Source organism: Arvicola amphibius, chromosome 6 (assembly GCF_903992535.2).
Source record: "Arvicola amphibius chromosome 6, mArvAmp1.2, whole genome shotgun sequence".
In the NCBI taxonomy this organism is placed as follows: Eukaryota; Metazoa; Chordata; class Mammalia; order Rodentia; family Cricetidae; genus Arvicola; species Arvicola amphibius.
In genome coordinates, this window is record NC_052052.2 from 157,272,354 (window position 1) to 157,299,931 (window position 27,578).

Sequence of the window (27,578 nt, forward strand, 5' to 3'; positions counted from 1 at the left end):
GCAAAATGGCTACTATAGAAGCAGCCAACACAACAACTCCCGGTCAGATTGTGATGGGGTGTGTTGTCAAAACAGCTGTGGCTTCCGGCCATATTACCGTTTACATTTACAGCCATGACCTAGGGCTTAGTTCTAAGGCCACAGATAGCCGAGAGGGAGGCTGACAAAAATCCTTCTCCTAGGTGCCCATAACCCAACTAAAATGAGAACATTTTTTAATATATTGTCTCAAATCCTATGAAGAAAAGAGATTGGATGTTGGGGGACAGTCAGCGGTCACCATCATCTACATCTATATTGGATTCTCTCCAGCTGAGACACGTAGAAAGTTCTTTTGATTACTGAGTCCGAGCCACATGGGTCTCAGTGAGAGCTGAGAATTCATGGACTGATAGAATAGGGACATTAGTCATCAATGTAGCTCACATCAAAAGCCAGACTACACTTCTCTAATTCTGCCAAACCTTAAGATGAAATCTATCCTTGCACCAAAACTAAATAAATACAAGGTTAGAACTGAACACCTACGGGCTTTCGGGAGCATTGATGTATAAAAGATGCTGACTCCTGTTGCTTTGACCCTGTGTGGCATTAATTTATGGTAAATGAATATAATTATTTAAATACAATTATGCATATACCAAGTATTTTCACCAGGCAAGAGTATTTTCTTGAGAAAAATTCAATATGTAAATTTCATACTACAATCAACTTTATAACATACTTAGTCTTTTTTACTTTTTCTACTCTATTAAAGTGTTTTTCAAGAACCAGTTGCAGTTTCCAGCACGCAAATTTTACAGTGAAGTTATAACTTAGTATTATTCCTTTACTTCATAACACATTGTAGCCACATGTGTCTCTGACAATAGGCATTTACATTTGAGTTTTAAGAAACTAGCATGGCTTTCGCTTCTGCTTGAACTTTTAAAACTACATTTTGTCAGTATTAGATTTTAAAATCAATTTTCAATAAATGATCATGAAGGGGAAGCCTAGCCAAAAACCTTGTTTTGTAAGGCGTGTCCCCCTTGGTCTAAAGGCGTGTCCCTCTTAGGCGTGTCCCTCTTAGGCGTGTCCCCCTTAGGCTAATATTGACTTATAAAATCTTGCGGGCCTGCGGCCCGCCTGCTCTTTGTTTTCCTGCCCTCCTCGCTGGAACCTTGGATTTGTAAGTTCCCTTTCCTTTCCTTTATTAAAACTGACTTATATATATTAAAGCTTGTCTGGTGAATCATAACTGCCCATCAACCACGCACCTTCATGATCAGTTCACCATGTCTGTTGTTGTACTTTTCCCAGATTCCAATGGATTTGGTAAGCAGTTTTTTTCCCCAGTAGGTTGTCATTCTATAATAAGTACGGGCTAGTTTTGACTAGTGTGAAATTTCATTTTTGTGCTATTTCTATAAAATCCAATCTCTGCTCCCCCATTGGCCTATCATAATAGCCTCGATTAGAAGAGTCCAGAAAAATATTCTGTGATGCTTGGTGTGTACAAGTAAAACCAAATTTTAGAAATATCTGGTTCAAGTCTCTCATTTTATAAGTGAGATTTATGAGTGAGGTGCAAAAACGTCACCCAACTAGTTCACAAAACTCGAGCAAGGGAAAGGGTTAATAAAGAAGAAAAGAGGTGCTGAACAAATGTGACCAACATCAATTGACTGTGGCGAAGAATTGGGATGATTTGGGGTTTCAGGCTTGTGTGACCAGCAAGACATTAATGACATTAACTAAGAACAATGAGTTGGGGTAGAAGATAAATTTTCAAATGTCAGCTTTTCCAATGCCAGCTGATCCTCTAAGTGGGACAAGTGGGTTTTCTGCTGTTTTGTTTTTTAGAGACAGGGTTTTTCCTGTGTAACTGCCCTGGCTGTCCTGGAACTCATTCTGTAGACCAGGCTGGTTTCAAACTCACAGAGATCCATCTGCCTCTGCCTTGCGAGTACTGGGATTAAAGGTATAAGCCACTACTGCGCAGCCAGGTGTATTTTTTAATAGAAACATTTCAAAGGTTATGGGTGGAGTGACAGATTTGAGAGTAGCCAGCTTCCTGGTGACAGTCACAAAAACAAAGTCATCACACTAGGATAATAAACACCTAGGAGGGTTCCTAGCACCCTCATCTGGCAGTTCACAATTGCTCTGGGGGATCCAATGCCTCTGGTTCCATGGACACTTGGATTCATAGGCATCTACCCACACACAGATATACACACACAAACACATATTTTTAAAGATTTTAAAATCCTTTTAAAAAGATTTGGGAAAGTTTGTGTAGACAGATATTTTTATATTCGTTTCTTTTTAAGATTGGTAGGATCTTGCACCATGGGCCAGCGTTTTGGCAGACAAAATGAACTAAAGCTGGGTAGGATGGAGAGCCCCTTATCCTCACAGCCTCTTCCACACGCTTCCTCCCTTAGAATTAGAGACCTGCTAAATAAAGACTTGGGGGTAGTAGCATAAGAAGACCCAAAAGGGAACAAGTTAAGAAAAGGGGAAGATGGGGAAGGTTCAAGACATACTGAGTGGAGAAGGCCAGAGAAATGAGAAGAAAACCTAGATTCTAGGTTTGGGTAATCAAATAACCAGCAACTCTGCTTATCTAAAATTTATCAGTTACTTTTGATAACTTCATTTTTTTTTAAGATCTAAGACGCTTATCTAATTCCTCCCCATTTGCCACATCAACTTCCAAATTATCACTGACTTATATCTATTTTCCTCAAACCCTTCTTTCTGAGTCCTTCATGCCCAGCACACACTCAGCAGCCTGGTCCTGTCGTTCGCTCTTCAGGTGACAGAATCCATGCTTCTTACAATGGCCCAGAAGGCGCTGCAGGATCAGGCCCTCGTGCCTTGATGGTCTCCCTGCGCGTTCTTCCCCAATCTGCTACCTCAAGGGTGTCGAAGCTACCTGTGCCAGGTGCTTTGGATCCTTCTAGCTGCTTTTCTCTAGGGTCTTTATAGGCTTTCTCCTCCTCAGAGAATAGTGGACTATACTAACGTTTCTCCGAGTCTTACTGCCATAGGTTTGCCTCTAAGAGCACACTGAGTGGGTGTGCTGATGGACTGCAGCAGTCGCTCAGCGACCAGAGCACTGGTTGCTGTTGCAGAGGACCTGGTTTGGTGTATAGCAACCACGTGGTAGCTCACAACTGTCTGTAACTCCAGTTCCAGGGGGATTTGACACCCTCTTCTGGGCCTCACAGACCTGTAACATACATGTATCAGACTCACTTTCTCAACCAAAGATAATTTCCACAAAGGCAGGCACAACTGGCCCACCTCTGTAATCGCGAACACATTGTCTGCCAGGCATATAGTACGACCTTATTTAAGACCTGCCTGGCGCACAGTTGGACCATATTGAGACGTTGTGGTGGGATGAATACGTAAACCGCAATCACGTGCAGCAGAAACGTGGACTCAAGGACGAGAAGCGCACTCCTTTAACCACAGCACTCAGGAGGCAGAGGCAAGCGGATCGCTGAGTTCGAGGCCAGCCTGGTCCACGTAGTGAGCTCCAGGTCACCTAGAACTACACAGAGAGACCCTGTCTCAAAAGCAGAAAGTGCACATTTGCAGTTCAGTGAGGCGTGCGTGCGTTTACCAATCACAAACCCTGGGGACCGAGGCTGCGCGCGGCGTTCTGCGCCTGCGCAGTCGTCGGCCGAGGGGCGAGCCCTCTGGAAGGACCGCGGCCGCCCGGGGCGCGCGTTGATGACGCCATCGGTGTTTGCCCGGTAGCCCGTAGTAACCCGGAGTCTGCGGAAGTGCCGCTGCAGCGCCGGCGGCTGAGACAGGTAACCCGCGGCTCGGCTGTCAGTCAGCTGCTCCGGGCCACGCGGACCGCTGGGGTGAGCAGGGTGAACCCTGGGATTCCGTTCGGCCTCCCGTGGGACGAGCTCGTGGGATGCTGTCACGTAGACTATAGCCGCGTCCGTAGCGCTCCGCGCTTTTCAAGCAGTGATGACAGTTGATTGTAAAGGTGGCGCTCAGGGCAGACGGTAACCACACTGGCCAGCGGTGCTTAGGGCTGTTTCCAAGGGTGACAGCCGGGTTCTTGTTGACGCTGAATTCAGTTCTGACCCCTCGTGCTTTTGTTTTGTTTCCACGTGCAATGAGTGCATTTATTTCTGGAGCGTATGCTGTGCTTCGTGTTATTCTGCCAGTGCTGCCAGTGGTTCAGTAGTTGGTAAAGATTAGGTTGTCCAGTATGAGGGGCTACAGAGTAGAATGTTATTTACTGTTAACTGTCTTTGAGCAGGGACTATGCCTAACACTTGACATTTCATTGTCTCCTTAGTTCATGCAGTAGTGTCGTGAGTTATGAATTAATATGTCTGCTTTACAGAGAAAATAGCTGAAGCTTAGTTCCATGAAACTGACTGGGTGAAAATTACCAGTAACTAAAAGCAAAGTTAATATTTAAATTCAAGGTTATAGTATGACATCAAAGCCTATATTCATCCTTCCTTCCTTCCTTCCTTCCTTCCTTCCTTCCTTCCTTCCTTCCTTCCTTCCTTTCTGTTTTTATGTTAGTTTGTTTTTAAATAGCCACCATTAGTGGTCAAATACCAAGCTTTTTACATTAGTCATATGTGATCCCATGAGTTTGGGATCCTTGCATCTTCCATGCATGTGTGTGAAAGTAGGGATATGTGTGTGTGTGTGCACATACACATGCGAGTGTGTAGTAAGTGTGTGCATGTGGAGACGAGATAACAACCTCAACTGTGGTTTTTTAGATGCTGATCACCATTGGTTTTTTGTGGTTTTTTGGGGGGACAGGTTTTCTCACTAGTTTGGAGCTTGCCATGTAGATTAGGCTGGCCAGCACCCTCAGGATGTGCCTGTTCTCACCTCCCCAGCACTGGAGTTGCAGACCTGTGTGCAACTTTTTTACTCAGGTTCTGGGAATTAAATGTGGGTCCTTGTGCTTGCACAGCAGGCGGGTTTCTACTGAGCTGCCTGTCCAGGCTGTTTGGTATTTATAGATATGTTGTAAAATTTCATATTCTTAGAGTTAAAACATCCATAAAACATGTCTTCTTTCTATGTGTACACACACACACACACACACACACACACCATCTATCTTTGAGGATTACATAAATGGCAAATGATGTTTCTTTATATTATATTCAGAGCTCCAAGAGATGTGTACATTTTTGTGTAATGAAAATGTCAGTAAATAATTTAATTTAAAGGCATTCAGCAGTTGTCTTGCCTTCTTTCTTCCATTGTGCAGTCATAAACATCATTTGTTCTGTGTTGAAATGTGGTGATTCCTTCAGGGTCTTTGCTGCGTCTGACTCTCTGGTTGCCTTGCATTTGAGTTTGCTGAGCGTCCTGTGTCTCATTGTCCACTGTCACCAGTGGGCAATGAACAAACTGTAGATGGTAGAAGCAGACATCTAGATTTTTACACCCTGGCTCTATTGCTTAGAAGGCAACTCGGGGAGCCCAGGCAAGGTCCCCAACCTCTCTACACCCCAGTCTCCTCGCTTGTCAGATGGAGCAATAGAGTTACTTAGAGGGGTGCCAGATAGGCTGCAAGGAGCAGCCATGCGTGTACTGATGTAAGGAAAGGCAGGAGCAAGGATGGCCTGGGCTTTCCATCTTTAAAATTGACACTAGTTCCTTGTAAATTGTTGTTCCTGGATTAATATTTAATCTGTGTGTGATCGTCACCAGATAACTGGTTGCCTGCTATTGTAGATGTCTGGTTAGGTTTCCCTTCACTGTGTCTTTATTGTACAATAAAACTTTTGCTTGAGATTTGAAACATTTCACTTTTTTAAAAGTTTATTTATTGCAGTTATGGATTTCTCTCTGGGTGTGCATAATGTGTGTGCCGCTGCATGTGTTGTGGTCCGAGGACAAATTTGGGGATCAGTTGTCTTTTTCTGCCGTGTGGGTTCAAAGGATTGAGTTCAGATCACAGATTGGGGGCTAGCCCCTTTACCCAGTGAGTTATATTGCACTTTTGTGTGTCACAGTAATGGACTTTGCATTTCTGCTTTGACTTTTGAGGTTATTTTAGGGTTGTCTTGTAAACAGAAACCCTGCAGAAGTACATGAATGAACCCATTATGGGCATGTAAGGATTAATTTTGCCTTCAAAACTGCTGTTACATACCCATGTTCACATAGTCCTTCAGAGTATTTCTCTTTCTCCTTTCAAGGAACTAAAAATTGCTTTAACACAGAAAATACAAGCTAAACGTGGTGACAAACACTTGTCACCTGCTAGTGTGAATTGCTAGTTTGAAGTTGCTTTGGGGTACGTCGCAAGATTCTGTTTAAAATAAAAATAGCATAATTTCATTGGGGAATATTATTTTAAGCTGTATTGCTTTTGTTTATGCTGTATTTGTTTAACTCTGTGAAGCTGTGGTTCTTTGCCTGTCTAAAACACCTGATGGTCTAATAAAGAGCTGAATGGCCAATAGCAAGGCAGGAGCAAAGATAGGTGGGGCTGGCAGGCAGAGAGAATAAATAGGAGAAATCTGGGAAGAGAAGAGCAAGACAAGAGGAGGAGGACATCAGGGACCAGCCACCGGCTACACAGCCAGCCACGGAGAAAGAAGAAATAGAGAAGGATAAAAACTCTGAGGCAAAAGGTAGTCACAAGAATTTAAATTAAGAAAAGCTGGCTAGATGAGCCAAGCTAAGGCTGGGCATTTATAATTAAGAATAAGCTCCATGTTTGATTTATTTGGGAGCTGGGTGGTGGGCCCCCAAAAGAGTAAAGAGTTAAACATCCCACAACATAATCTCACTTCTGAAAATTTTAAGCCGTGCCCCCGGCCCCCATCTGTTGGGCATTTTAGACCATGGCCATCTACAAGCTGATGTTTATTCCTACGGTACCCTACTTAGAAGCTTGAGAATGAGTTAAGACCCATGTTTATGATATAGCTTTCTTTGAATATGTATTCTGTGGGTTTTGAAAAGGTTATTTTTATTTTGTGTATGTTACTAGAAGATACACAGAACAAAAATTACCATTTTATGCAGTGCACAACGCCTGTCTGCGCTCTATGCACTACCATACAGTTCCTGAGCTTCAGGCAAGGGGCTGGAGGTTGAAACATACAAAGACACACAGACAGACAGGGACACGGACCTCTAGGTCACTGGTAAGAAGTCCCCTATTCAATAGCACCACGGAGGCTTTATATACCCAACAGTCAGGTGGGCCAACAGGTGAAAACCTTATCCTCTGATCCTCAAGGCAAGGCAACACGTGCTCGTGAAGCAGAGCTGGTAAACAACTTTGACACAGCTTTCAGTAATCCAAATCAGAAGGAAAGATCTCTAGCAGGGAAGAGCAGCTGGAGGCCAGGACTCCAAATGGTCCCAACAATTTTAAGTTCTTTAAGTGCACAGTTGGGTGGTATCAAGTACAGTCACTAAAATGCATTTCCAGAACTTCTCATTATCACCTCCTAAAGAAATGCCGCACCCACTAAATAATTGCTTCCCATCCCTCTCACCCCCGACTCTGGATGTCCTCTGATCCTGCTCCACTGTGTTTGCCAGCTCCAGAGATCTCATGTTGATGGAATCCTGCCGTATCTGCCCGCTTGTGACTGGGAGATTTCACGCAGAGTGTTCCCAGAACTTATTCATGCTGCACCATATCAGAGCCACATCCCCTTTTAAGGATGACTACTATTTCACTGTATGGGTATACTTTACTCTGTACTTTTGGGGTGCATTGAATCTGGCATGAACTCAGTCCTTGGTGATTGTGAGCCTGCAGATAGTGTGGATGGAGATGTCAGCTGCAGTGTTTGTGCTGTGAGCACAGTGCCTGGTGGGCATTGTTAAGCTGGAGTCGGAGCACAGATTGTAGTGTGACATGGAGCCTAAAAATAGGTTATACAGCATTCACAGCATCACACATGGTCTAGGTATTTTGCCCATAAAGTATGAATTTGTTTTAGTTCCTGTTATATGCATGAAGAAGAAACTGTAGCATAGGCAAATTGGATGGATTGTTGGAATTATGAAGTTGGTTGGTGCCGTGGAGATCTGAACTTGGGTTCTCTGGCTCTGAAGCTCATTTACCCCTAGGTTTGGTCAGTACTAACTTTGTGGTGAACTTGTCTGCAACGGTTTGCTGTGCTCCTTGCCCACCTTTTCCTTTTCACTATCTTAACACTTGACACAGCTGAGCTCACTGGACAGTGGAAGAAGCCCACACTCCACGAGGACAACCAGCGTCTGGTCTGCATGGAGCAGTCACATCCACAGGGACTTGAGACCACATCTCCATAACTGAGTTCTTGGTCCTTTATAGCCTTGTCTTTGAACACTGTGTAGTCCCCACACTCAGGGCCCTGTGGCAGGGAACTTTTTGTCCCTAGCCTCAGTGGCTGTCCTAATGGATTCTGACTCATTTCACTGCTGATTTGTTACTCTGGGATGCTTCGTTCCTGGAGAAGTTGTTGTGAAGTGGCATTTATGTATTTTCAGTTCCATTGTAATGTCTCCTGACTTTTTGTTTGCTTACACTTTGACATTTGCAATTGAAGATCTAATTTTGGAAAGCAATGGGAGTCAAGATGTACTTGCTCTATTTTGGCATATGAGGCAAATCCGCCGGTGCTTCTTGTTACCAATAATATCAGGCATATGCCATGGTATATTGTACATTTGGAGGTCTGAGCTGTCTGTTATGTCTAGTAGGTAGAGATTCTATTATCCTTTGTTGAACATTTGAGAATCTCAAGATGCTCAGTCTTCTGCCTGTATTTATAGATTTAGAAGAATCCATTCTGCAAAAAAAGAATTCCAGCATGCTATGTTTAGGTGAGCCATCCTTGCTTATAAGAGGAAACTCCAAGTCTTTTACGCATATACATTCAGTTATTTTTTTCTGTAGTGATATGTGACCTGTATTAGATTGCATAGAGAATGACCAGTATGACAGTTCTCAGAGACCATTGGATTGACGTGTCAGGGTTTTGACCTTGGTCCTGGGTGTGAGTGAGGAATCTGGGTGATTCCAGAGTTCTACCCTGGGCCACTGGGTAGAGTCAGTAAATAAGGTTTGAAGCCAGAGCTATAGGACACAGAGGACATTGTTCATCTAAGAAGTGGGAGAAAGAAAGTACAAAGATAGAGGAGAGAGTGTAATCCCAGATCATAAAAGAGAAGAGACCCTGCGGGTGCGCACGGGGTGGGGGTGGGGGAGTCCGTGTATTCTGCCAAATTAAAGGTTGAGAGGACCTACTGAATTTGCCTTCACTGTGGAACTTGGGTAGTCAAGCAAGATGTGAGCAGAGCCTAGTGGGCAGAAGGGAGAAAGAATAGGCAGAGTGGTGTGGGATAGAGTGCTTTGTTCATCTGGGGGGTTTGGAGCAATCTCTTCTCGGATAAAAAAGGATAAGAGGAGGAGTTGAGGTGGAGAATTCAGAGGGCTCGATGATTGATAAATCAAGGACCCAGAGGGGCAAACAGTGAGGCCATGGTTGTGTCCTGAGAAGGGAAAGGTGGGAAGAGATGACACTGAGTCCCTGTGGGGTTCACAGGTCTGCTCAGTGAGAGCCCTTGTCTGGTGGGTAGGAGACCCTGGGTTAACATTCCAGGGAGGGGGAGAGAGATCATGCAAAAGCTCATGCCTTATTACAGCGAAAGATTTTAAGTGACGTGAATGAGTTTTAATACAGTGTTCATGTCGTGAAGTTTAGATTAGTGGCTGGCGAGAAAGGCCAGGAACTGCAGGGGCAATTAGGGAGATCTCTCTTCTCATACTGAAATTTGTGAATATGTAGAGCCAATCACTCATGTGATTGTGTTGCTTATTTAAGTTTTATTGTTCCTTATGTGCTCAGTTGATGTAGCAGTTGAGTGATTCCATTGAGGATGAGGGTTTGTAGAACAGTCGATTAGAAGAATGGAAGAGCAGGAAAGCTGAAGCTAAATTATCATGTGAGTGACCAAAGAGATAGGTAAATGGGCCAACGTGGCAGCTTGGGTTCATTCTCCGGCTCCCACGTGCTGTCTTCTAGCATCCACAGGTGTGCCATGGCACCGCCTCCAAATGAACAATTCAGTGCTAAAGAAACAAGGCCATGACCCGCACTCTTTACAGAACATCATGGAATCTCTGCACTGGGAATGTTTATCTCTGACTCTGGGTCACACTGTCCCTTGCATTGTCGGGTGCTGCTCTCTGGGTGTCAGGAGCAGCCCACCTGATTACCACCAATGTCTCCGTATATGGCCAAGTGTTAAAGGACTGTCCTCCATCCCCATGAGTTCAGCTGTTTTCCTTTGCGTAGGTCATCACAGCTGGGCCTACTGACTTTGGACATTACTTTGTAGAAAAGGGGCCGGGAGGTCATGGAACCCTTACCTGAGCATCTAGCCATTCCTTTGTTTCAGGTGAATGCAATTCTGCCCCAATTGCCCAAGGCCTTGGGGATTGGTTATGGGATATAGACTAGGGAAGGAGCTCCATCTGTGCAGCCACAGTGGCAACATCCATGCTGGATACAGACCTTCCAGTTACCCTTCCACTGGGATTACCCATGCTCGGCCCTGTAACTCCTCACCCATTGCTCTGTAAGTAACCCTGACACACATGTTGGTTCCCAGAGAATTTTGATGGAATTGTACCTCGGTTTCTTGTTGGAATCTTGTGGGGCTGGGGGTATTGTTTAAGTCTTCCCCAAAGAAGTAATTTAAGCAACACTAAATATCTTCTGAAAGACTAAGTCACCCCCAGTTAGAAGCCATTGCCTTAGAGACAGAGAGTAGTAAATGGATTAGACAAAGTATGACATCTGAGAGACGGGTGTGTCTGTGTGATAGACATGTTGGTGGGGAAGAAGATTGGGAGATCCTGATCTTCAGGCTGCGGGAAGATTTCACTGTGCTAGGCATGGACTGTTGGTCCATATATTATAAATGGATTAGTGTCAACAGTCATTATACATTCCCTTGGGAGAAAAGAACAGAGCCTGGTTTTAGTTCCCAGCACCCACCTGGTGCCTCACAGCCCTCTAACTCCAGTTGCAGGGGAACTGAAGGCCTCTTCTGACCTCTTTATGCATGTGGTACAGAGACATACATGCAGACAAAATGCCCATGCACAATGTTTTTTTAATTAGTGTCCCGTAGTTTTTACATATATTTTTAAACTATAATAAGCATATATCTATTGTTAGAGGTGCTTTGTTGTGGAATATTATTTAACTAGGGAAAGATGTGTTACATTTGTTTTTGCTGCATTTGTTTAACGATGTAAGGATGTGTGTTTTAATTATAAAAAGATGTTGCATTTGTTTCACCTTACCTGCCTAAGGCACTGATTGGTCTAATAAAAAGCTGAATGGCCAATAGCTAGGCAGGAAAAAGATAGGCAGAGCTGGCAGGGAGAGAGAATAAATAGGAGGAGGAATCTAGGCTTAAGAGAAATGAGAAAAGAGAAGGAGCAGAAAGAAGGGGTTACAACCAGGTCGAGAAGCCAGGCAGACACGAAAAACAGTGAAAGTAAGATATACAGAAGGAAGGAAAAGGAAAAAGCTTCGAGGCAAGAGGCAGATAAAGGGAAACAGGTTAATTTAAAAGAGCTAGGCAAGAAGGAGCCTAAGCTAGGCTCAGCATTCGTAACTAATAAGAAGCTTCTGTGTCATGATTGGGAGCTGGTTGGTGGCCCAGAAGAAAAAACCTGGTTCGGTGTTTTTAAGGGAGTGGGACATAGCTCAAGGGTGGAGTGCTTGCACAGCGTGTTCAGTACTCACATCTTATGAGATGACTGGAGAACCCCTTTCCTAAGAACAGGGCACCCAGCTGGTGGTGCACTCTGGATCTACCTCTGTGAGAAGCTGTGACACGGTGTGTGTTTATCCCCACACAAGCTGGAGTATAGATACTGAGGTCTGACCACTTCTGTTGTTTTGAAGGAATTTTGAGTCTACCATTGACCTAGCCTTGCCCCAAGTTCATCTGTGCCCAGGTGACCTGGTTACCAGATGAAAGAATCTCTCGTGGAGGGAGCCCATCCTCTTAGTGACTGAGGAAGTGTGCACCCAAGGACAGGAACAGGGGACCTCTTGCCCTTCCTGTTTGGCTTCCTACAAAGAAAACAAAGAGACTGTTAGTGTAAGGCAGGAAGTTGGGGCTGTGGGGTCAGACAGGAGCCAGGATTGGGGGAGGTGTGGCCAAGAGAGGATGTGTTTATCATCCATCCTGCAAATGTTGAATGGCCTGAATTCCTCAGTATACTAAGCAGCATCCTGCCTGAGATCTGGCTAGTGGCTGGAACCTTTTGCCAGATGCAATTTGTTTTAAAGCATCATTGAAATTGAACTCCTAATCGCAGTGATTGGGAATAGATTAGCCTTAGAGTAGGAATATTTGCATCCCGTGGGATCTGTTAGGCATACAGATCCTTGAGGTCCAATCGTTTGTTTTAACAAGAACTTCAGACAGGTCTTGGAACAGGTGTAAATTTGACATTAGCAGCCCACGTAGGTCAACTTGATGGCTGAGATAAGAGAAACATGGTGGTGAAAAGGGGAGCTTTAGAGTTTCTTTACATTCACACTGTCAATGGCTGCAGTTCACCCTGGCGCCCCAACAGTGTCAAATACAGTGGAAAAGAGCAGAGCCTTTCACTGTGCTTCCTGTTTCATTTGAAATATTTGCTCCTTGACTTGTGTGTGTTGACAGTACAAATGTGCAGTCATGCATGTGGAGGCCAGAGGTCACCCTTGGATGCTCTGTACTGACCTCCTTGGTGTCTCTCTGGCCTGGAATTGACCAACTGGGTGTGCTGAATGCCTAGGGAGCCCAGGGATCTACTTAGATCTACCTTCCCAGTGCTGGGATTAGAGATGTGCACCTTTAAGCCAGGCTTTCCACTTGGGCTCAGGTCCTCAATGCTCGCCTGACAAGTATGTTACACCGAGCCATTACCGCTACCTGTCATCCTTGATTTTCTCAAACTTTCTGTGTGCAGTGGCTTGGGAGAATCCTGATCCCATGGTTGTGAGGGCGAGGGTGGTTCAGGTAGCTCAGAAACTATTAAGTCCGTGAGAATTTCCTGAGCATCTTGCTCCCGTGTGGATGGTTGGCTGCTCTCCTGGAGGCTGTCCTTCAGTAGCCCTGGCATCATTATTGTTCCTCCCGGAGTCTGCATTTCCAGCAGCCCTGCCTCCCCATGTTATATGTAGTGCATGAGGTCCACACAGCAGCTTGGAGCAACACTATGATCCACTTCCAAGGTTGGAGGTGATTTAATTACAATTTTACCCTGGGGAATTCCAAGATATAAATGTTTTCATGTGTTGCTGAGATTATTCACAAATATGAACCTTAATTACTAATACTGAAGTACCAGCTGTTTGCTATTCTCTGGGAAATCATGCAGAGATGCTAGGAATAAAAATATCTGGGACATCATGAACACTCTTCCTAGGATAAAAATGCCCCAGAAGATTGCTTGAGTACAATTATGTGACACAAAACTAATGCCACTGGGTGAAATTCTCAATTAATTTGCATACTGTATATTTTGATCATATTTGCCGCCACTTCTCCCAGCGATTCCTCTCATATCTGTCTCTCTACCCCTTCTCAACTTCATGTCCTCTTTTTTAAAAATAACTCACTAAGTCTAGTTGGTGGTGTTCGTAAACTCATGGGCATAGGGCTATTTACTGGAGTGAGGTTGGCCTTCTAGAGGCCACACTTAAAGAAGGCTGACTCTCCCTTCTACCAGAAGCCATCAAGTATCAATGGCTTCTTGGGGGAGGAGAGGGCTAGGGGCCGCTTATTTGTCTGTCCCAGCTCCAAGCTGGAATGTTACTCCTGGCTTGATCTCGTGCAAGCAGCCATGGCTGCTTTAAATTCATGAGCTTAGCTGTCCTGCCAGTCTAAAAGACACCTGTTTAGACCTGGGCCTCCCTGACCTCTGACTTTCGGAATCTTCTTGCCTCATCGGGCTGTGGTCCCAGGGCTTAAGGATTTCACAGTGCCGGAGTGTTTTCTGATTAGTTTTTAGAAAGCCTACTTTGGTAGTTTCAGGGTTGTAAGGCAAAGCTTCCCATTAGAAAAAAGCAACCTGAAAAATGCTCCAGGAGAGTGGCTTTGCATGCAGGCTCTAAGCCACATGCCAGCAGGTAGCTTGAGACAGGAACTGCGAAGCCATCCATGGTCAGGGCAGAAATGGGTTTAAGGATTTGGACTCTTTCCTATGAAGAATTATCAGAATAAATTATTGTATCTAGCTCCTGGAACCAGTAAGGAACAAGAAGGGCCAGGAGTCATTTTCCTCTTTTCTTGGTTGTTGGAGCAATTTCTGCCTTCCTCTGTGCCAGGGTTTAGTCAGAGCTTCTTCCAGTGGGACCGAGTACAGACCCTGCATGTCCTGTGACTGCTGGATGGGTGACCTCTGCAGAGGTGTCTGACCCTTGCTGTGTGTGTTTGGGTGACGGGTGGGTGACCTCTGCAGAGCTGTATGACCCTTGCTGTGTGTGTGTGGGGAGATGCTGGATGGGTGACCTCTGCAGAGGTGTCTGACCCTTGCTGTGTATGTATGTCGGGGTGGGGGCGTAATGTGTCTAGGCAGGAACAGGGCTAAGCTCATCTTAGAAGTTATTCTAAACTGTCCACTGCACTAGACCTTCATGAGGCCATGGAACCCGTTTTCTTGCGGGGATGGTGGATTTGGGGAGCCCAGGCTCTGCCTGTGCCCTGGAGATAGTCCTTCAGGATAGGCTCCTTGGCACACTCTGTTGCTGGTGTTTGTAGGATCTACAGGAGTCTCATCCTTCTGCTCATCAGACATTTGACAGAACACCCACACTAGGAACCTGAAGGAAAGGCCACACCCCAGCCCCTTCTGTCCCTTCTGGGAGGCCTTTGCTGACCCTTACCACCCACTCCGTGTCCTCAGGTCCTCTGACCCCTGCTTCAGAGGAGGAGCAGCCATGTGCCTTGCTTAGGGATCAGAATCGCCCCACGCTTTGCTGAAAAGCACATTTCAGAGCATTTAATTTCCCTCTTATTTTTTGTTTTTAATTTTAATTTTTAGGCAGATTTTTTTGTAACACAGACTGGCCTATAATTCATTGTGTAGCCCAGACTAGCCTCAGTTGTATGGTAATTCTCTTGCCTCAATTTCACAAGTGCTGGAATTATAAGGGTCCGCGACCACATACCTCTTTTTCCATGTCATTTTTTATAATAGGTATATATTTGATTGTAGATTGTCATTTTTAAATCAGTGTTTCTTGAATTGTGTGAGATGATTTAGATTATGGCAATATTAAATTTACATCTTTTGTACTTTAATGTATGGCAGAAAGGACAAGTTAGCAAATCCAACCTATGATTTTATGCTTACTATTTCCTAAGGTGTAGGAAGCTGAACAATTCAATCACTAAATGGACTTAGAAAATGAATGTTAGAGAGTATGAAGCCGGCTGACATTTGGGAAATGCTGTTTCACACCACACATGCAAGCCTATCAAGTTTTAACTGTTTCTTGAGAATTATGGTTTTTTATGGGTGTGTGCACACACATGAGTGCAAGTACCTCTGGAGCCCAAAAGGGGGCGTGGGATCATCTGAACCCTGGAGTTCAAGGCTATTGTGAGCCTCCTCATATGGGTGCTGGGAATCAAACTCGGTCCTCTGGAAGAGCAGCCCTTAGCCATCTCTCCAGCCTCTAAAGGTCCTTAATACAACAGGTAAAATAGATGATGATATCTTATGCCATCTTAGAAGGAGATGGGACTTGATAGCTTGCTTCATTAACAGCCAATTCCCATTCAAAATTTTGCATGTTTCTCTGTTTTTTTATTTGTTTTTTTCATGTTTTTATTAATTTGTGCCGGTGTAGATAGTCATATCAGATATATTTTCCAGAATAATATTTTTATCGATTACTTGGGAATTTCACATCAGGCACCCCATCACACTCACTTCCCAGTCCTCCCATGCCCACACCCCTTATGCTCTCCCCTCCCCCAAAAAAATGAAAGGAAAAGGAGCAAGTCCAATTTGTGTAGTCCATCTATTCACTGTAGCATGGCCAGGCTCCAGTGAAGACTGAGCCTTTCCCCACCCACCCCACGCCAAAGTGCTCAGTTATGAAGAGCTGCACGTCAACACCCTGATCACAGTTTTTAAGAGTTCTCTTTGATGGGTTCCTTTTGAGGATGTTGCTTTTGGTGTAGGGGTTGCCACAGAAGCCTTCCATGTCCCCCTTTCCCAACTGCATGTCTACAGTTATTGGTTCCACTACTAAAGACGCAAGTCTCTCTTAAACATTCTTTGAAAAACTAAGCTGACAGCAGCAGCATGTGTGTTTGCTGTGTCAGGGCTTTGCTCTTATCTGAAGGGCAAATAAGAGAACTCACACCAACCACTGTTGAAATAGCTGCTTCCCCACCCCCACCACCCCTGCACAGAATCATGCACCACAGATTTTCCCTCTAAGGCAGTGTTTCTCAACCTGTAGATCATGACCCCTTTAGGGGTCAAATAACCTATTTACAGGGGTCACCTAAAGTGTCAGAAAACACAGATATTTACATTACAATTCACAACAGTAGCAAAACTAGAGCTATGAAGTAGCAATGAGGTGATTTTACGGTTGGGGTCGCCAGAGCATGAGGAACTGTATATTGAGGGTGGCAGCGTTAGGAAGGTGGAGACCGCTGCTGTAGGTCTGGGGGCTTCAGTGTTTTCACGGAACTGTGCAATTCCCTCCGTAAGCTGGAGCAAGTTTATGACCCGGGAACAGATCCTCGTAGCCCGGCACAGTCGTCCGGTCCGTGGCTGCTAGTGCATGCCATCTGTTTAGTCCACCCTGTCCCTGGTTTGCGGGCGTGAGCGTCTGTGTAGCGAGTAAGGACGTGGTCTTTGTGTCCTACTTTGCTCTCAGTGCTTAGGGGTGTGTGTTTGCTTGCTTTTCTTGTTTTTTTGAGACAGGGTTTCTCTGTGTAGCCCTGGCTGTCCTGGAACTTGCCCTGTAGACCAGGCTGGCCTTGAACTCACATAAATCCCCCTGCCTCTGCTTCCTGGGTTTAAAGGCTTAGTGCACTACTGCCTAGCTTCAAATTGTTTTTTTTTTCCTTTTCTTTTTAAAAATGGTTTCTTTGTTTTGTGTAGATGGTGCCCTACCTGAATATACACCTGCATACCAGAAGAGGGTGCCAGATCTCATTACCACCCTGTGGTTGCTGGGAATTGAACTCAGGACCTGTAGAAGAGTGGCCAATGCTCTTAACCACCAAGCCATCTCTCCAGCCCCCGAGCACTTCAATTTTATGGCTGGATAATATTCCATTGTGGGTCTAAAACACTCTGTAACCATTTATCAGATGATGAACATTTAGGTAGGTTTTCTTATTTTAAAACAAATATATTGGGGGCTTTTCCACCAGACGATTCCATGAATTTGTTTTCGAGGGGCTTGTGTTTGGGAGGAGGAGTTGACATTTGAATCCCTGTCTTTAATTTCTTTTGCTAATAAAATATGTTCTGGGAGCTGGAGTAGCCGTTTTCACTGTGTGACAGCAGGTGCCACTCGGCTGGGAATTCTTCCACGTTCTGTTCCTGCTTCAGTTTCACCATCTGCAGCTTTTATAATGGAGTTTCTCAGCAGTTCTTGAAGAGGTGATCCTATTGAATAAGCTGATGTTTTTTGTCTATATTTATAATTCTTAATCTCTTGGTTTTTTACTGTGCTGATTTTGTAACCTTACCCTATTTTTTGCTCTAGACCTGTTTCCCAGTATATCTATAGACAAAAATAAATTACATTAGATCTTCTAACACAGTTTTACATATTTATTAATTTTTATTTCATTATCACAAAGTTCTCTGGGTGGTCTGAGATATCTTTAACTGTCAAGTCAGTTCTTTCATTTTTGAAGCTGCATTAATTGAATTATATCAACAAGATTCTTCAGTGGCTGTTGATTTTTGGGTCCCTGTGGACAGAGCACTTTGAAGTTACCCTGTCTCAGCACTGGGCTCACTGCTTTGCCCTGGGGTGGAGTACTTAGGTTCTGAAGACTTTCAGACTATCCTGAAAGCTGGGGTGGCAGCAGGGAGAACAGGGATGGTTTCCCTGCTGAAGAGAATCAGGCGAGCTCTTTGGCCACTCAGAGCTTCTTTGTGGAAAGTAGGCTCATATTCTGCGTTGGTGTGAGTAGGCAAAGCTATTCCTGTGCTAGGTAGAGAAGTAGAGAAGACCTAAAAATGAATTTATTTCCCAGTTTTCCCATCCTTAAACATCTTTGCACCATCATCTAACTCCCAGAATGCCCATTTTTAGTGTATGGTATTAAGAATGTTTTGCGAATTGTGTTTTGTCCAGTTGGGATGCATGGAATATCACATGACAGTCTGTGTTAGGTGCTCAGTTCTAGCGGAACAGCTAGTGGAATGTAAGCAGGAAATGCTGTTTGATGGGATACAGTGTTGCACAGAGGCATTGTCCTGTCCTGGAGGAATGGTTGTTGTGGGATCCCATCACCTTTTTGGAGACTTCAGAGACTGCATTGGGTCAGATTATTCTTTTCCTTGGTAATTTTTTCTGGGTAGTTTTCCTTTCTTCTTTGGATGCTTATTTGTCCAAAGGTCTTAAATTCCTAAGATGGTTGTTTTTATTTTCCTGGAAAGAGAAAAACAAAACCCTGCCCCAACCCTAACTTTGGGAAGTTTCCAAATCTAATCTTTATTGATTTTTATTTATGGTTTCTTCTGAAATTTTTGTTCTCTCTTCTATAGATGTTCTATCATCCAGAGCAATATGGTATTTTTTTGTTTTTTGATTATGTCTTATATATTAGGCGTTAGGTTCTTTAATTACTGTGGGAAGAAGTTTCCTCCTTGGTGACAGGAAATGACCGAACTGAGTTTGGATGGGGGCCGTGCGAGGCCTCAAGGAGTTTTCAGTGGCAAAGTGTTGGGGGCCAGTCTTGACAAAAATACCACTCACCAGGGTAGGGACATTGGAATTTAGAAATATTAGTAAAGAATACGAAGATGCAAAAATAATAAGACAGAAAAACACAGACTAGTACCAGGAGGGAGTTCTAGTGAATACTGAAATCACCCATGTTTAATTTCCAATTGCTTAAAATACCCTGACCCTAAGAGGTAGGAGTAAGATAAAAAACTTCATTAATGTGACGCAAGGAAATGAACAGACTAGTTGAAGGTCATGGGCTACATCCATAGTTAAACATTCTGTTGCTAGAACAAAACAAGTCACACTCCTCATACCCTAGACTGAAACATTCTGTAGGCAAACCACTCCCTGGGTGGAATCCAGTGCATTTCCTTAAAGGAACTGGAACCTTAGTCGGATCCTTAGACTTTTGTTTGAGGTAGAAACACAATAACCTTGAAGGAATAGAGGTAAGTTCCAACTCTCTGACCTTTGGTCAAGGTAGAAATAGGCTCATATTTTTGGGCCTCAACACAAAGGGTTACCTTGACTCTTCTTTGTTGATCTGCTGTCATTACTCCAATTTTTGCCTTTTCTACGCCTTCTACATTATTTAGAAAGGAGGGGCATTCTGTTTGCATTATATTGCATTATATTATATTCTGTTTGCAAAAACATTGTTTCTAAGAACACCCTGTTTACAGTCCCTTTTTAGGTGACCTTGTTTACTGCAATTGAAACATTTGACATATCAGTTTTTCTTCAAACCTCTGGAAATCACCTTTCTTATTCCAGCATGATCATGGTCATGAGATTCAATACTGATTATATCTTGGATCCATTTCTCCTGGGGTGCTGGTATTGCCTTTAATGGCCTAATTATCCTTTTGCATTGTGAATTGGCATTTTCAAAGCCAGAGATTCAATTATTATTTGTCTGGTTTCTGAATTTGGTATCTATTTACTGCTGAAATCAATCTTTGTAAGAAATTAGTGCACGTTTCTTTCAGCTCCTGTATGACTTTGGTAAATGACTAAATTTTCATTCCTACTTCTTCAATCTGTCCCAAGCATTCAAAGTTGCTGCGTTCCATAAAGCCAGGGTGTGGCCATCATATAGAGATTGCCTTTCTAAATTAGCATAATCTCCAAGAAGTTGATTTCCATACCTCTAGCTCTGTTTTGTTGTTCAATAGTCTTAGCATATCTTTCCACCAAGTCCTCCATTGTAATTGTGGACCAGGCTCCAAGACTGCTGTAACCAAGTCTCTCCAGTTTTGAGGGGATAATTCTATTACAAATTGACCATGAGTTTAACATCTGCTTCACAAAAGGTGAATGCATGCCAAATGAGACTATCACTTCCTTGACTCTCCTTAAATGTAACATTTCCACAGGATTCCAGTGAGTGCTTAAACAGCCTTGGGGATATCTGTCATTCCCTAGTTCCTGTAAAGTGACTGGATATATTAAGGTTGGTTGTTTGAAAAATCTTAGGCTGTTCCTTTTTAACTTTATAATGCAATGCTGAAATTGGTTCTCCTTTAAATTCCTCTGTCAGGATCTGACTATCTCTATGATCTGTTTTAATAAGTTTCTCTAAGGCCTGCATCTTGGCACTCATACCAACCAACTTTTTCAGACATAAACCAAGAATTATCACAATGATAATTAATGTTATGTCAATACCAGTTAAGTTCATTATCTCTTCATTTAATTGATTTAATTGGTCCAATTTTAAATCATGCATTGCATAATCATACAGAAACCTAATTCTCTCCATTGTAATAGTGTTTCCCATTTTTTAACACGGGAAAAGAACTCTTTTAACTGATTCCTCCCTTGAAGAATTCCTAGTTTTCTCACCAAATCTGCTGCCAATGGCGATGAAGATGTGAGGCTGACCGCTACTGCATAGCACAGTAGAAGCCAAGGAGCGTTTCAAGGCAGCCCCCTAGTTTGGCAGCAGCCCACGAAGGGGGTCCAGGGAAGCCCCACAACCCCACCAGGAGAGAAGAAAGGAAAACCTAGCTGGCAGGGCTGTGACTCTGGCCATGTGCAGCTCTAACCTGTGCCCATGGCTGCAAAGCCTTAGGCAAGCTGCTTTTTCATGAATTGGTGCCCCAAAAGTTGGACGCCAGATGTAACATAACTTCTAATTGGTCTTAATAATAAAAACCCCAAGTCAGATATAGGGAGGGCTAAATGTGAAAGATCAGAGAAGCAGAGCAGCTAGCCACTAGTTTTTACCTCTACCAAATCCTCAGACTGAATCCTAAACTCCTGTCTCTTCCAGCCTGATATTCCTCTCTGCCCAGCCATATCACTTTCTGTCTCCAACTTCCTAGTGCTGGGATTAAAGGTGTGAGCCACCACTGCTTGGCTCTGTTTCTCTTTCAGACTGATTCAATCCCATGTAGCCCAGAGTAGCCTTGAACTCACAGAGATCTATCTGCCTCTGTCTCTGGAGTGCTGGGATTAAAGGTGTATGCCACCATTGCCTGACTTCTGTGGCTAACTACTGTGGTTAGCTTTGTACTGTGATCTTCAGGCAAGCTTTATTTGTTAAAGCACAATGAAAATATCACCACACTGCACCCTTATAATTCCAACACTTAGAAGTTAGAGATAAGAGGACCAGAAGTCAAAGACTGTCCTCTACTACACAACAATTTCAAGGCCAACCTGGGTTATAAGAGACCTGATCAAAACATGCAAACCACAGCAACAGCAAAATGAACTGTGGGTGTAGCTCAGTGGGTAGAGTGCTTGCAAGCATTCACCAGAACTGAGTTAAATTCTCAGTACCGCACAATCCAGATGTAGACCCATGCTTATGACCCCAACCCTGGAGAGGTAGGGGAGGGTGGTCAGAACTTGAAAACCTTGAGCCACAAGCCACGTCCTGGCCTCCAACAGTTTAGTTATCATCTGTGTGACCTTCAGCAGGTCGCAGAGTCCCTGTGCTGCAGGTCTCCTGTTGCAAGACTGAGGACTGCACTGACGCCATAGTTGCAGCAAATGCTAAGTGGGGTAAGGTAGTCAGAGTGGTTAAAGCAAAGCCTGGCACCTATTGAGGGTGAATGCCAGCGGTTATTAGTGACATTTAGAGGAAAGTTTAGCAGAGAGGAAATATTCCTTTGTGGGCTCAGAAAAATGACAATGGCTGGTGGAGAGCTCAGCACATTCAGATAAATGTTTGGTCAGACAGGCTTTAACTGTGAAAGTTTGCATTTCTTTAAACAAGGTAATGAATTCTTTCTCCCTCTCTTTGTGACCTGGAACTGGTGTGTTTGGGTATGGGGTCTTAGCATTGGGGGATTGGGAGAGGAAAGACTGGGTACAGGCTGTAAACTCAGAACACATTAAAACACCATCAATGCAGAACAGACTCCAAATTTCCATAGCTAATAGGAATCACAGCCAGACAACCTAAGTTCCATCCCCAGTACCCACATGGTAGGAGGAGAGGACCCCAGAACCTGTCTTCTGACCTCCATATATGTATAAGTTTTTTAAAGGCATGTATTGTGCTTGTTGCATGTCCTCTCCAGGTCAGCTGGAGTATCCATACCCCCCTCCCAGTCAGCTGGAGCATCCATGACTCCCCCAGGTTAGCTAACACATCCATGCCCCCCCAGGTCAGCTGACACATCCATGCCCCCCCAGGTCAGCTGGCACATCCATGCGCCCCCCCCAGGTCAGCTGGCACATCCATGCGCCCCCCCCAGGTCAGCTGGAGCATCCATGTCCCCCCAGTCAGCTGGCACATCCATATCCCCCCAGGTCAGCTGGAGCATCCATGTCCCCCCACCAGTCATCTGGAGCATCCATGACTCCCCCAGGTCAGCTGACACATCCATGCCCCGCCAGGTCAGCTGACATATCCATGTCCCCCCAGGTCAGCTGACATATCCATGCCCCCCCCAGGTCAGCTGACACATCCATATCCCCCAAGTCAGCTGACACATCTATATCCCCCAAGTCAGCTGGCGCATGCGGTCAGTTGTGCCATGCTTCTGTTTACCACAGAAGAGGAAAGCTCTGTGGAGGGCCATGCTTGTCAACTTCATGCCAGGCCTTGAATTTCACTGGCAGATACCTCTTCTCCAAATCAGCACCTAGAAATATTAGGAGTCCCTGGAAATATTAGAGGCCTCCGTGGGGAGGAAGGACTGGTAGTGGTGGTCTTGGCTTAGTATGAACATCGTTGCGTTCAGTGTCAATGAACTGCATAGGAAAAGCCAAAGGTATAGAATTTAAAAGTTGATAGTTGATTAGGTTGCGTTGCATAGAAGGGGGAGGGGATGTGATAAGACAAATGTGTTTTACTAATGGAAGAAGCAGCTTCCAGAACAGAAATTTGGCTAATAGGCTATTCCTGGGGCACCCCTGGTACAGCCTCTGGGGGTACAGCCCCTTGAGTGCTGGGATTGTGGGTGTGCGCTGCTGTGTCTGGCTCCAGTGTTAAACTGGGAAGAGAGTTAGTGGAGGGTCAGTGCCCATCTCCTCTCAGGGCTCAGCTTCCTTCCAACTTCGTGGTCCTGAGACCAGCCCTTGGTTCCCTTTGCTTCTGCTACACTAGTCATGAGCTGCTGTTTGGTTTCCATGTGACTTTCATACAGGTGGGCACATCCTGGCTCCCTTAGGATGCCATCAGTGGAAGATGTGGGTATAGTGGGTGAGAAAGAACTTTCTGGAGTATGGTGCTTGACTCAGATTCTCATGATCCTGGGCCTGTGTATCTAAGCACCCACCTTTCCCTTGCCTATGAAATGGGACTAGTAAAAATATCGGGCTTCAGAAGGTAGAGAATGTTTTGGATGCACCCTAAGTACTCCGTAAATACCAATTATTTTTCTTATAAGGAGATTATCTCTAATGGGTGGTTTTGGTGCTCTTTGCTCTGTTTGGTCTTTTTCTTTTTCCATAGGTTCACTTTGTGTCTTAACTGACAAGTCAAAATGTCTGTCTCTGGATCGGGGAGAGTTGGCTGCAAATGATGCACTTTTGACAAAGTGACAAAGGCTTGGGGAGGAAAAGGCAAACTTGCTGCAAGAGGTGTGTCATAGTCTGTGGACAGGTCTTTAGCAAGTTAAACACCAAAAGATTATTTTCTAATTTTAAAATATAGATATTCCATATGAAGTATTAGAAACCATGGTGGTTTGAAAGAAAACGGCCCCCAAAGGAGTAACATTATCAGAAGGTGTGGCCGTGTTGGAGGAAGTGTGTCCCTGTGGGGTGGGTTTTGAGGTCTCTTGCTGAGGCTTCCTTCAGTGTGACTGACAGTTGACTTCCTGTTACATGCAAGATGTAGCGCTCTCAGCTCCAGCACCAAGTCTGCCTGCAGGTCTTCATGCTGCCTGTCCTGATGATAATGGACTGAACCTCTGAAACTGTAAGTAAGCCAGCCACCTCAAATAAGTATTTTCTTTATAAGAGCTGCTGTGGTCATGGTGTCTCTTCACAACAATAAAAACCAAAACTAAGACAGAAACCTAGTATGTCACCCACTCCGTGACAGAGCCAGGATCACATGAAGTTTCTAACAGCTGATAGTGCCAGGAAATAAATATAGCAATGTTTGTCACGGCACATCTAAGAAGTCAGAGACTGAAACCTGATGGTGGTGGTGGTGGTGCACACCTTTAATCTCAGAACTCAGGAGGCAGAGGCAGGCAGAGCTCTGAGTTCGAGACCAACCTGGTCTACAGAGCAGGTTCCAGGACAGCAAAGCTACACAGAGAAACTCTGTCTGGAAAACAGTCAAAGGCAGCCACTGAGTTACTGATCAGCCTTTGTTCCAAGTGCAGGTCTTGACGACCAGAGTGAAGTCTCCTCTCGTCTGTAGCTGCAGGGAACCCTCCTCAGAGGAGTCTTTCTGATCAGCCCACTGTAATCCAGTTTAAGTATCACACTAGAGAACTGAAATGGGCTCTGTTTCACACACGTTATCAATCAAGGGATTGAAAATTGATAGACATTACTTACATCCTGATCTCTGCAAACCAGTACTGCTGACACCATGGGCACAAACAAACCGGGCAAAGAGGCATGGCTGCCTTGGGAATAAATGTGATTAGGGTAGCCAGAGAAAACACTAATATCAGAAAGTCCAAAGCTTATCCTGACATGTTGTGTCATGGTTCAGTAGAATTTAGGGTCAGCTTTTGCTGGTGGGAGTAAAACATTATTGGATTTGGTGTTCACATTCCAGACCTCTCCTCTACCCTTGGCTAATTGTCACGTTGAGGTCCAGCTACTTGAGGGTGAGCTGCTTTCCCTATCTTGGCTGTCGTGGTTCCTGCTTCATCCTCATGTGCACTTTCTAAGATTTCCAGGATGGTCTAAGCTCTGCACACATCACACACAGTAGGGTCTCCCCAGGATGGTCTAAGCTCTGCACACATCACACATAGTAGGGTCTCCCCAGGATGGTCTAAGCTCTGCACACATCACAGTAGGGTCTTTCACACGTGGTTGCTGACTGCAGGCGGTTACCCCTGTGCTTCCTGAAAGTGCTGACTGACAAGAATCAGCACAGTTCTTACAGGTGGGTTTAGAGATTGCTTGAGGAGCTGACATGCTACCACATGTGGTAATCCTGCAAAGTGCTACATATTTTTATTTATAGTTAAGGGAATAAAGTCAAATCCCCGTTTGACTACATTTCCTGCAGTATTTACTCAGTGATGGATGAAATTGCCTCATGGGTTTGAGTTCTGCAATGAAAGACCCTATTGTAGTTTATACACACATGGGGGTGTGGTTGGAGTTACAGCTCCAGAGGGAATTTAAATTCTGAATATCCTGGTACTTTGGACACACAGTTTTCTGTTGTTCAATACTGCATTTTATTCAAAGTGGAAAAAAAAGCAAAGGGGAAAAGCTTAGTATTGTAGTACTGGAACCCAATAAATCAAGTGAAAGCAGCCAGAATGCAAAGGTTAAAACTGTCTGGGAGTTAATGGTGGTTCTTGTGTCAAACGGATTCTGCAATTTCTAACAACTTCAGCTTTAAACTGTACTAACTCTTTAAAGACGCCAGAGAACAGCATCCCCACCCTGGGGAGACAGGAAAGTGTGTTGCACAGGTTCAGTGGCTGGAAAGCTGGGAGCCACCTCTGTCTTTAAGAGATGGTTCTTCACAGGGCTACCTCATCTTAGCCAGTGTTTATGAGACTTCTTGGAGGAAGAGGGAAGTATATATTTTGGAGGGAGCATTAGTCTTATATTGTGTTTGTTTTAAATTAATAGGATATTTCTACTTTGAATAAAGTAAAAATTAATTCCAACTCCACTTGTTGTCACTCTTAATGATTATCAGGAATGGGCTGCCATCTCAACAAGTACAGTTGGCAGTAGAAGATTTAAGGCATATACTTGAGGAAAGCTTGCCCCTCAATTTAGCACTTAAAAGCTAGACTAGCCTTCTATCTTCTGAGGCCGCCTTGTGTGTGAGAAGTCAGTCTTGAATGTATCAATGCTTCAGGCTCCCTGTGAGGTTTGTATCATTTATTCTGGCTACTTTTAAGATTTTCTTCTTCTTCTTCTTCTTCTTCTTCTTCTTCTTCTTCTTCTTCTTCTTCTTCTTCTTCTTCTTCTTCTTCTTCTTCTTCTTCTTCTTCTTCTTCTTCCTCCTCCTCCTCCTTCTCTCTCTCTCTCTCTCTCTCTCTCTCTCTCTCTCTCTCTCTCTCTCTCTCTCTTCCTTTTTTTTGAAGTTTGATAGTGATGTAGTTTGGTTGGTATTCTTTATTTTTTTTATTTATTTATTTTGTCATGCTCGCACTTATCAGATTCTTTGAACTTAAAGTTTATGTTTCACCTAATTTGGAATATTTCAATCTTTTTGAGACAAGGGCTCCCTGCTCTGGAAGGCTGGTCCTGCGCTACTTGCTATCTTACCCTCGTCAATGCCCTGATTGGTGACATATACCACCACAATGGCCACAATTTTAAAGATAAATGGTTACTTCTGAAATACTTGTAGGTTTATCAAAAAGTTACAAAGATAGTGAAGGGTATTACCACATAGTCATCACCAGCTTCCCTAAGCTTTCTTGTGTAATATATCTTTATTAAATTTAAAAGGTTGACTTTGTATAAACTTTTACTTATAGTATTTTCATTAAAATATCCTTTTATTGTTTTTTTTTTCTGTCTTGGCACATTTTACATCAGACTGGAACTGTGTCTCCCACACATGCTGTTCAGGGCCTCACGCTGTTGTTCAGCACTGGCCTAGTGTTTTTAGGATGTCTGTCAATGTGAACATGTATGGTATTTTCTCACGCCCAGAAAGGTGTGGTTTGGGGTGTGATAACAAGAATGCAGGTCAGATTTGGCAGGTCTGAGAAAGGAGCTAACACAGTTACCCTTCAGAACAAGCTGCTTTAGGCAGGAGAGACCGCAGCAAGGCCCATGGATTGAAACTTGAAGTAGGAGAGCAGTTGGGAGGAAGCTAACACAGCAGACAGCAGAGTGCAGCCTGAAAGGGAGAGAAATCTTTCCTCAAAACTTAGGAGCCTCATCACATGACAGATCCTGAAGGGAGGGACACGCCCTCTGCTTTTCCCTCATAAAACCCAGAGATCAAAGGGAGTTTCTGTCTTTTGTGTCTAGGTGTGGCAGGAA

The 27,578-nt window shown here is 44.2% G+C and overlaps 1 protein-coding gene across 3 annotated transcripts in view; it reads left to right on the forward strand.

Moving 5' to 3' along the window:
* The first annotated feature begins 3,765 nt into the window (after nt 1-3,765).
* The window catches only part of LOC119816103 (aminopeptidase O (putative)), a 264,083-nt gene continuing 240,270 nt past the window's right edge, over nt 3,766-27,578 (forward strand). For 2 of the 3 annotated variants that reach the window (XR_006020830.1, XM_038332406.1), the window contains exon 1: nt 3,766-3,866. The gene's annotated coding sequence lies outside the window, so the exon portion shown is untranslated. The remainder of the gene's footprint in view (nt 3,867-27,578) is intronic. The other variant, XM_038332407.1, reaches the window with a different exon arrangement.